This window comes from Saccostrea echinata, unplaced genomic scaffold (genome assembly GCF_033153115.1).
Source record: "Saccostrea echinata isolate AGI-Se365-2 ecotype Australia unplaced genomic scaffold, CSIRO_AGI_Sech_v1 ptg000064l, whole genome shotgun sequence".
Lineage (NCBI taxonomy): Eukaryota > Metazoa > Mollusca > Bivalvia > Ostreida > Ostreidae > Saccostrea > Saccostrea echinata.
In genome coordinates this window covers 5951264-5962407 of record NW_026889813.1, presented here as the reverse complement: position 1 = coordinate 5962407, position 11144 = coordinate 5951264, and the positions used below count along the sequence as shown (strand labels likewise).

The 11144-nt window shown below is 31.2% G+C and overlaps 1 protein-coding gene across 1 annotated transcript in view; it reads right to left on the bottom strand.

Moving 5' to 3' along the window:
* Positions 1–8221: 8221 nt before the first annotated feature.
* The window catches only part of LOC133175922 (ankyrin repeat and sterile alpha motif domain-containing protein 1B-like), an 85930-nt gene continuing 83007 nt past the window's right edge, over positions 8222–11144 (bottom strand). The window contains exon 25 of the mRNA XM_061311061.1: positions 8222–10308. The gene's annotated coding sequence lies outside the window, so the exon portion shown is untranslated. The remainder of the gene's footprint in view (positions 10309–11144) is intronic.

The window sequence follows — 11144 nt, the reverse complement described above, 5'->3', positions numbered from 1 at the left end:
TCATTGTGGCTTGAGCATATGTCTAAGTGGAGTAAATTATTTTGCTCTAGAGGGAAAGTTAAAATAAAAAATATTAAAGGGAAACATTTTATTTTTTAAAAATTAAATTGGTTTGTAGTCACGTATTTATCGGGCTAGTAGACGGTGGGTGAGTGTGATGGGAGAGGGGGTGGGGGTGGGGGGTGATAGAATATATTGATACTGAACATGAACAATTACTGCTTTCCAGTTACTTTTTATATTTTGAGTCAAAACTCTCGGCATTATTCTTTTGCCATATTTTGAACAATTTCATCATAAGGAACCTTTTCATTGTTTCACAAAAATACTTTCCGTTTAAACACAATGATCTAAGAAACACAAACCCAATTTAACCCATTATTAAAAGTGGAACCTAGTTCTGACAGAATCAAAAATATTAAGCCAATGACAGAAAACAGATCATGGTTTCAAGCTGATGGGTTAACTTCCGGTATATCAGTAACGAAGCGATGCTGAGGAAGCGCATAAAAAAAGGGACATTTTGATTGATATTAAATTTTGCCGTTATCTGCATAAAGGAAGACTGTATAACACGTAGATACATGTCTTGATAACATTTGCATTGTTTTAGCTAAAGTCGTATACAAAAGTCTGAAAGCATGAATTAGATATGACGCTATTGACTCTTTACACCATGCTGCATTTGGTCTGTTACAATTGCTTCTTGTAGATATTCGTAAAGATATGCTGCCTGATGAAAAAAAAAATTATAGAAAGGGTAACGATTTCACCATTTATAACTGAACAAGTGATATCGCGCTTTCAAATTGGTGATATCACTAAATGTCTATAAATACTAAAACGTCACCCCATCGTTTTTCATGAATAGTTACAGCTGTATTAAACTGGCAAAAATCATATTAAGGAAAAGTTCCATTTAATAGTTTCATTGAAGACACCAAACACTTTTCTGAGTGAAATGATATCAATCTAATTTCTTAAAAACAATTTTAACAAAAAAAAAAAAAAAAAAAAAAAAAAAAAAAAAACAAAAACAAAAACAAACAAGCAAACAAATAACAATTTTACCGCAGAATGAGATTTAAAAACAAGTTTAGTGTAAGGTGGACTTCGAGTGAGAAGAAACATTTGAAGACCTTGAGCAAGTACAGACAGAATGACTGAGTTTAATTATATTCTCAACGTTGAAAAGAATTTATATTCAAGGAAACGTGTTTTTTCCTTCAATTTTAATTAAAGATAATTTAGACATTCAACAAGATGGGGAAATAGCTCTGTTAATTATACCATTCAATATCTGGCTGTCAAATTGATGATATTAACAAAATCTCCCAAAATTTAAAACAAAAATTGTAATTTCGTCAAGTATTCTGTCAAACCCTTGACTCAAAACAGACATTGAAGTAAAAGCATTGAAAGTCATTCAAATCCTAACCCGGATTAGAGACTACTTTGTGATGGATTATGGCATTCTTCTCAGAATCCATTGCCAAATACAGCCAACAAATAAAAGTAATAAGTAATTATCTGCCTGTGATTATTCAAGGTTCTATATACCAAACGATAAACCATGTCAAATCTTAAAACAGGACAATACCAGAGTTAACTTTCCCTTTTGTGTGGACATCCTATAGTTTATAACATAGGGACTTTGCTGCTGTAATTAGCAAGGGTTCTACTAGAGCGCAAAGCTTCACAATATTAGTCTCAATGTAAAATGTGACGATAACGAACAATGATCAGTCTCGAGAAAAAAATTTACAAACAATACAAGTCTGTGAACAGGGCATAAAACACGGATGTCCGGAAATTCCAGAGGTGGGATCAGGTACCTAGGAGGAGTAAGCATCCCCTGTTGACCTGTCACACCCACCGTGAGCCCTATGTATTGATCAGGTAAACGGAACATATTTGGTATTTTAAAAAAAGCCTTAAAATTATAATAAAAAATTGTCAGACAAAATACGACCCAGTGATATATGTCATTATAACGACCATAGAATTTACAAAATGCTGACTTCAAACGCGATTGTTGAAATCCTTGTAACATCAACTTATCTGTCAGAAGGCTGACCAGATTTAAAAATTGATCGTTCTCAGAGCATGCCCTTGAGTATCGAATAAGACAGGTGATAAGGGAATATTACTACATAAATAAGGAAAGCTGACGATGGAAAAGCTGAAGTCATTTCATTTGTCATTTAATTAAGCTGTTAGTTGATCTTTATCGTCTATAGTCAGTTAAACATCCAGATATGAGACAGATGAGACAGACTCTGTGGTGTCTTTTATTCCAAGTTCACTAGGAAATATCGAGTCGACATTTGAATGGAAATAACTATTGTTAATTGATAAAACGTCGTCGATATATATGAATGTGGAGTTGTCAAGTTCTTGGGAGGGTGACTTTTTTAAAAGGTTAAGCCTTTTTTATAAAAGTAATGCAATATTGCATGTACATGTATATGTATATATTGCAAAAGCAACTATATTGAAGATAATGGACTTATCTAATTATATTAAAAGAAATCCTTTATATTTCTTGATAAAAAGATTTTCATTCAGTCAATATCTGTTAAAGTTTCTTTTCATGATACAAATTATCACAACACGCACATCATACAGGGGTGGGGTTCTTGTCGATGACTTTAGGAGTCTGTCTGCCAAGTTGCTTTGCCCAAAAACACCTTGTTAGAAAACAAAAAAAAAGCGCACGAAAAGTAAATAATTTATCCCAAAGCAGTGAAAGTGAGAAATCTGTACAAGAAAAATCCGGTGAAATCTTCATGTAACCTTATATTAACCTTAAAGTTGAAAATTCATAATCTCTCTCTCTCTCTCTCTCTCTCTCTCTCTCTCTCTCTCATTTTAATTTTATGATGTTAGATGTTCAATAAGCTGGGAATGTAGCTCTGTTACTTGATTATTTTATTCAATACCTGACTGTCATAATTGATGTTATTAACAAAAGAATCAAAATTATGTAACAGAAATTGTAGTTTCGTCATTTAAGTATTCTGTCAAACCTTGCATTCAAAACAAACAGTGATGAAGCAGTGCGAGTCAATCAAACCCTTAGCCATTGTGATTGACTAACAAACCTCATTCAGAATCAATTGCTAAATATAGCCTACGAATAATTATATCTGAGGTTATTTTAAGGTTCTATTTACCAATCGACAAACGTCAGATCTTATATTCAACCACAACAATTTTTGATAACATTTGGATTTACCTTGGGCTAACATTTTCAGATTCTGTCCCTATGTATACACATCATAGTGGCTTATTAGGAAGACTTCTATCACTGCAATAAGCTTTACAATATTACTCTTAAGAGATTTTATTTCTGTAATTATATTGAAGACGATGAATGAAATTATATTAAACAGACCAATATAATAAATTTATAACTCCTGATGAATAGAATTTCATTCAGTCAACATTTGTTACAAAACATTCTATTACTCCAAAGTATAATTACGGTTCTCATTTCCATGATACATTTCATCGAAACAAACACATAGGGGTCGGGAGGCTTTTTCCGGGAAAAGACCTCAATTGTTAAAATGAAATAGGTGAAGAAATGCAGAAAACGTACAATTAATCCTATTAAAGATTATTATGTTTAAAGACCTACAGAAAAAGGTTAAAAATTCATATTAACCTATTTGATGCTGATTCAAAGAAAATATGTCTCATACATTAGAATATTGCTATTGTGTGGTTAATTCTAAAATGAAAGTTAACAAAAGGTCATTTAAAGATAAACTTATTTCTTAATATAAATTTACTTTTCCTACAGCGGTTTATGGAGAGAAAAAGGTACCCAGAGTTGTAATTGCAATTATTACTACATGTCTTCAAAAATACGATTGTAGAGGGAAAAAATATTCGCTTTGAAGCATGTGCTATTACATGTAATAAGGAAAATGTCTGGAATTTTCTTTTATCTCAGAGTGGTTCGGTCACCTAGTTACGAGTGACCCTGATAAAACATACAGATGCTGAACACAAAAATTACGTCAGCTAAGATTTTCATTTCCATTTCATACTTTGAATTCAAACTCTCGATACTATTTTTAATGCATTTTGGACAATAGCGTCATTAAGGGACATCTCCATCGTTTAACAAAAATACCATGTATTCATCTCTCCGTTTGGACACATTGATCAAAAGAAACACAAACTCATTGCCAAATGCATTAGGTGAGGAAAACTGAAGTGGTACCTGATAATAACGAAAATCACAATCGGTGAAAGAGAAAAGCTAATGACAAGCTAGCTGATGAGATAACTTCTGGTATCTCAGTAACGAAATAATACCGAGGAAGCAGGTTAAAAAAAAGAACATTTTTGGTTGATATTAAATTCTGTCGTTGTCTGATTGTTTAACATACAGCTACATGGGTTGATAATACTTATATTGTTCTTAGCTCTGTTGTACGCAAAAGTCTGAAAGCATGAATTTTAATTATGAACAGATTTTTTTCTTTCATTCATCCTTACATTCACCACGTATGTTACTGTTGGTTTGTCATAATTCGTTTCTTTGCAAATATTCGTTAAGATATACTGGTTGATTTAAAAAGTTTCAGATAAAGGTGATAATGTTACCTATTTAAAAATAAGTGATATATATTACCCTTTCGAATGGTAATATCAATAGATGTCTATAAATATATAAGCGACAACTCAGTTTATTGTCATATTTAATTTTTCTGGATTGTTGCAGGCTATATTAAACTGATAAAAATAATCAGACTAATGAAAAAGCTTCCTTTTATGTTTTTAAGAGCACCAAAAATAAGGGACATTTATTATGTCTGAATATTGGGAATATTGGTAGGTTTAAAGATACCAACCTTTCCTTTTTGAATAGGATTTACTAAGAATCAAATTTAAGCATTAGAATGAGATTAAAAACTTAAATTTTGTGTCAGGTGCACTTTGAATGAGAAAACATTTCGAACTTTAGCAAGAAGAAGCAGAATAACAGAGTTGAATCATATAACCTCAAAATTTAAAAAAGCTTAATATTCAAGGAAACATGATTTATTTTGTCTCTTGATAATTTTATGACGTTAGATATTCATTTATCTATTAACAATATTCAATTTCTATTCATACATTGATCAAATATACCCCACCGAACTCGAAGTAAGACACCACAGACTTTGATACATTTGTTTCATATTTGAATATTTTACAAGAGAAGAGAATGAGCAATATACAATTTTCACCTGCATATGGAGTTTTATGTTTCTCAATTGATTCGATACACAAGAACATGCTCTACGTATGAACAATTTCTAAAACGAGGCAGGCTATTGACAAATAAGTTGATGATACATGGGCATCAACAATTTCCTTTCAAGTCAATATTTCGCAAATTCTATGGGCCATACAATGACTTTGATTGCAATACAATCTGTGTCGTTGGGTCAACTGTCAACTGACATCTTTCATACAAATTGTTTTGCCATTATTTTCCCACTGGATTATTCCATTTACATGATCATGACAAGGGGTACGGCGGGTGGGACCAGTCGACAGGGTACATACTCCTCCATGGCACCTGGTAACATCTCTGTTTTTAGAGGCCCGCGTTGGCTCTGCTCAGCTCACAATTTTCATTGCTTATTTGGACTTTTGAGCATTTTAACTCTTTGATTGATCTCTTCAATAACTTACTCTAAAAATTAATGGCATTAATAAAATATAAAAAAAAAAGCACATAAAGGAAATTGTAATTCCGTAAAGTATTCTGTCAAACTTTGGACTCAAAATAAAAACCGAAATTAAAGCATTGCAAATCAATCAAACCATTACGAAGATTACAGACAACATTGTGATGGAATGACAACACATTTCAGAATCCATTGCAAAATACATGTATAGCCCAAAATGTTTGTCTGGTACTTTTCAAGAACCTATTTACCAAACGAACATGTCAAACCTTAAATTGCACCACAAGACAACAAGTTTTGATACCATCTGGGTAAATCTTAAAAAAAAGTACCTAACGTTATCAGAATTTTCCTCAATGTATGCACAGATAGTGACTGTGTTTCTGCAACTATTTCAAAGATGAATTAACTAATATATTAATCAGATCAATACAATAAATTAATAATTAGTATCTTGTTGAGTATTGTATTTTCAATCAGTCAATACTGTATTTGTTTCCAAATAATATAAACACCTATCTATTGAGTTTCTATTCTTCGTGGTACACATTTTCGTAACATACTTATCATACTGGACGAGTTCTTGACAGTGATTTAATTAAGGCGACTTTCTGTCAACTTATTCCACTGAAAAAAGATCTTGCTATAAAACAAATGAAATCGCAAAACGCACAATAAACCATTTCAAAACAACTAAATTAAATGTCCTACGTGTATAAAACATTTTTATGGCGGGAATACAAGCAAAATCCGGTAAAATCTTCGTGTTAACCTTGCTTGACATTGAAGCACAGATTCCTCAAAATGGGGCTTGGCATCAATAACTTAATATATTATTTTATGTGTTGTTTAATTCAACATAAGTAACAATGCCTCATTCATAAACAAATCAAAATCAACATTTCTTACAACGGATTATGAGGAAAAAAGGTTCCTCTGGCCGGTGAAGTTGAATTTGCAATTTCAAAAATACGTCTATAGAGAGGAAAAACGTTCGCTCTGAAACAAGTGCTTTTAATAAAAAAAGTTTGGGAATGTAGTGGTTTGCATTGGTCACCTATTTGAGTGATCCTGATAGAACATACAGATACCGTATACAAACAATTGTGTGTCGGTTAAATTTCATAGTGTGAGGGAAAAAACTCTCGGCATTATTGTAAAAGTGTATTTTGATTAATTGGATCATGAGGGGACATCATTGTTTTACAAAAATGAAAACCCAAACAATTTATTCCTTCTTCCATTTGGACACAATGATCAAAGGAAACACAAACTCATCGCCAGTTGTCTTTTGTTGATGAAAACAGACGTGGTACCTGATAGTAATAAAATCACAATCGGTGAAAGAGAAAAGCTAATGACAAAGTTTCCAGCTGATGGGTTAACTTCCGGTATCTCCGTAACAAAGTAATGCTGAGGAAGCGCATGAAAAGGGGGACATTTTGGTTGATATTAAATTTTGTCGTTATCTGCAGAAAACGAAGATTGTATAACATATAGATACACGGGTTGATAATACTTTTATTGTTCATAGGTTAAGTCGTACACAAGTCTAAAAGCATGAATTACATATGACAAGATTTTTCCTCCATTCATCCCTTATACCTTGCAGCAACTGGTTTGTAACAATTGCTCTCTTTGCAAATATTTGTAAAGATATACTAGCTGATAAAAATAGTTCTAGATAAAGGATACAAATTCACTGCTCTTTCAATCAACAGAAACATAGAAAAATGCCATATACATGTTACTTTTGAAGATGCAAATGGCAAAACTTATCTAATTACGTTATATGACTAGAGACAATGGGATGTGAACTGCGCTGACTTCATCTTATCAATGTTCTCTTACTGGCATGCATGTCGGACGAAGACCAGTATATACATTTAACGCGATCTGCATTTACAAATTATCTAAAACCATTCTTAAATATGTTGTCTTCCATTATCGTTATATATATTTTTTATATTGCTGACAACAGGACAAGCAAGGTAACCATCATAATTCGAGTAAGCGTGTCCAGATTAACGATTTGTCAAAGTTATTTTACAAGAACTGAGTAAAATATGCAGTCTACATCCATGGATAATTCTTGTTCTTTAAACCTGAATCTTAGCAAGACTTAAGTAACATTTAACAGAAATGGGCAAAAATGTACCATCTTTATAAAACTGTATTCAAAATTAAGGAAAACCTGCTTGAAAATTAATGAATTCTTTAAACTTTCATTGAGAGATTTTAATGTTCCATGTAAACAAACCTTGAGGCCGTATCATGGCCAATGGCCAAAGCTTTAAGCTCTTTGTACATGAAGTTGAACCTTTGTCTCTAGAAGTTCACGTTTTTGACCTTTTCTACATGGGATATAGAGCAGGCTGACATTACCTAAATCCGGCAATTAACTGATTAAGGATTAATTAATTAGCGACAATCACTGTTCAATGCTTTCAAACTCTTTAGTTTTTTATACAGCATTTATTCTTAGGTTCTGCTTGGGGAAAAGAACAAAAAAGCAAAAAGAAAAAAAATGCCTTTGATGCCTGTTGTTTATTTCAGTCTCATAACAATTTTATCTAATTCATAACAATTTACCTTCTTCATCCATTTGACTGGATCGAAAAAAGGTCGTTTCACTTTTACTCACAAGCCTATAACAAATGAAATAATCGTATAGATTTTTAAGCATACAAATATACTAAAACAAATGAAAAAGAAAGCCCTTTGTAAAAGAAATTACAATTTAAAATGGTTAGTAATGCATTAAGTTTAATCTCAAATTGATATTTTCCACTTATTTCCTATCTATTACGCTACAATATGGCTATACAGAAAATCTCTAAGTCAGAGAGGAATGTATTGATGTCATACAAAACATGATAAATGTTAACAGTAAATTGACCTACATGATATAACCTGACCACTGCTATATTGCACTAACAGGTACACAGGATACGGGACTTTGCTTAGTTTGATATTAAGTAGAATATACATTCAAATGACCACTGGTGTGAGTATTTAAAATACTACAATAATGACAAGCTATTCTGTATGAGGAGAAGACTTAACCAAACAATTTTGCCAAAAGCATATTTGCACAAAATGAAATATAAATTGCAGTTGCATATTAATATTGTGGAAACCAAAAAAAAAAAAAATCACTGAGTTAAAATCAAGATGATGACATCATAAAATCTACATCTAAGATATGTACATCTTCAATTAGCACACAGAGATTCTGAACAGTTTTCCCTTGTAAGATATAACACAAAAAAAAAGAGTATGTAATTCATGCTGCAATTAATTTTTTTTTTTGGATCTAGTGTGACAGTTCACTGGAAAATTAAAAATGGGACAGAAAATGATTTAAATAAAAGTTATCATGATTAAGTACTTGATAATCTATCATATAACAAAAATGCATTCAAATTATACCATTTTGATGACACATAAACCAATCAAGACAAGCTCTTGATTCAGTTTTATACCATATTCTAAGAACTGTTCTGTTTAGCTGAGTTAAGTATCTGAGTTTTGGGCCAATTTGCATTTCAGTACTTTTACACACATTCAGTTATTCAAATGTACAGAAAATACAATGATAAATTCTAACACTTCTAAAACAATTTACAGTATGAAACATATATCTTACAAAGTGTACATGAATACTCTGTACAACTGTATTAACTTAATTTACAGTTTATATATAATAGCTCTAATAAAACTCAAATATCAGTTTACATCACAAAGAAAAACGTTTACATAAAGCACCAATATTTTAGCAACTGTTCCTTTTCAACCATAAAACAATTATTTACATTGCAAGTCTGAATTATATACACAAGTATATATATAGGTACAGTCAATTCTATACCTGCAAGAAGGATATGAATTAAAATTGAAAATTGTTCCAAACACTGGTAAACTTTGTAGAAATTACTGGAAATAAAGTTAAAAAATGCAAAGTATGTTTGAAAAGCAGCTGGTTTAATATGAACTTAAAAAGTCATACTTGAAAAGCATTTTTTTTTTTTTTACATTTTTTTTTGTCTTAAAAGTTGAAAAGATTTTTTTAAAATTAAAATGTAGGATGAACTGGAACTGAAAACTGGTTCAAAAAGAGAAAAATAAAATACAATGATGTTTAAGATGAACGGCATATAATGAAACATAATCATATGAACTCCTTTACAATGCAGGCTGTCCAAAAACAGGAAAAGTACCAATTTATTGATTTGCATCATTTTGAAGTCCAACTTCATCAATTCTATGTGTTTCTACAAGCATGACATGCATGATTTGTAGATTATTAATTCTGGAATCATTTAAGTATCAAGATTTTTTACAGATGAATCCTGGATTAAAACAATGGTTCTAATGCAGACATTTGCCCTTGTTTATACATGTATGTGTATGGCATGTTTACGCAATCAAGCAGTACCTTGTACCAGTAAATTATTAAAAAGTTATGCTCCAATTGTTCAATACAGCCACTGGACAGTATTGTTTACTATATATGGCACTCTGATGTGTATCCATATTGCCCTGTAAGTGCTGCTACAAAGTCCATGGTACCAAGTCACTCCCTAGCTTTGAGGGCAACTCTTCTCCATTTTTCCTATAAAAAATAAACAAGATTCACAGTAAACATTATGCTGAGAAATTTGCCAGATGTAGTAAAGAGATGTGACACAGTGAAGGTGACAGATTATTAATAAAAGAATAATTAATATATCTCTATAAATAGCTCTTAATAATATAAATGTCACTTTATCCTCTTCATTATAAGTACATGTTATAGGCCATTTCAAATATTTACCAAATTGCAATAAAGAGTACAACATCATCAATTTTTCTTTTGTAACTTTTGTGAACTTTCTTTTATAGTTTGGAATATGATTTAAATTTCTATTTTTCCAAATTACAGTTAAATTTAGGTATCTTGAATACCTCTGAAATTGAAATCAAGATCTTTTTTGTGTATAATATATCCTCTAAATCTTGAATCATTATTTATCTCTAATGCCTTTCTCAGCCCCATCAAGTTCAAGATAATGGGGTTTTATCTTATTTATACCTCTTTTTTTAATCTTTTTAAATTTTTTGGCAGAAAAAGTATAAAAGTATTTTTTTTAATATGGTAGACCCCTTAAATTACTAATTGCTAAATTCAAAGGTCCCTAATTTAATTGTGACACATTATGAAATTCAATCATTCTTAATTTGTTACATTTTATAAAATTAGCATAATTTCCAGTTCTACTTCTAGCTGAACAACTCTCCATGCATGTTTGTCAGGTTCACTTGATGACTTAAGTACACATATATGTATTGCAATCGTGTAATCATTCACATATTAACTACATATTCTTTTTCACGCTTGTTTTTAACTACTATAATTTCTAATTATAATAGCTAATTTACTCAAATTTTACCAAATAAAGATTGGATTTG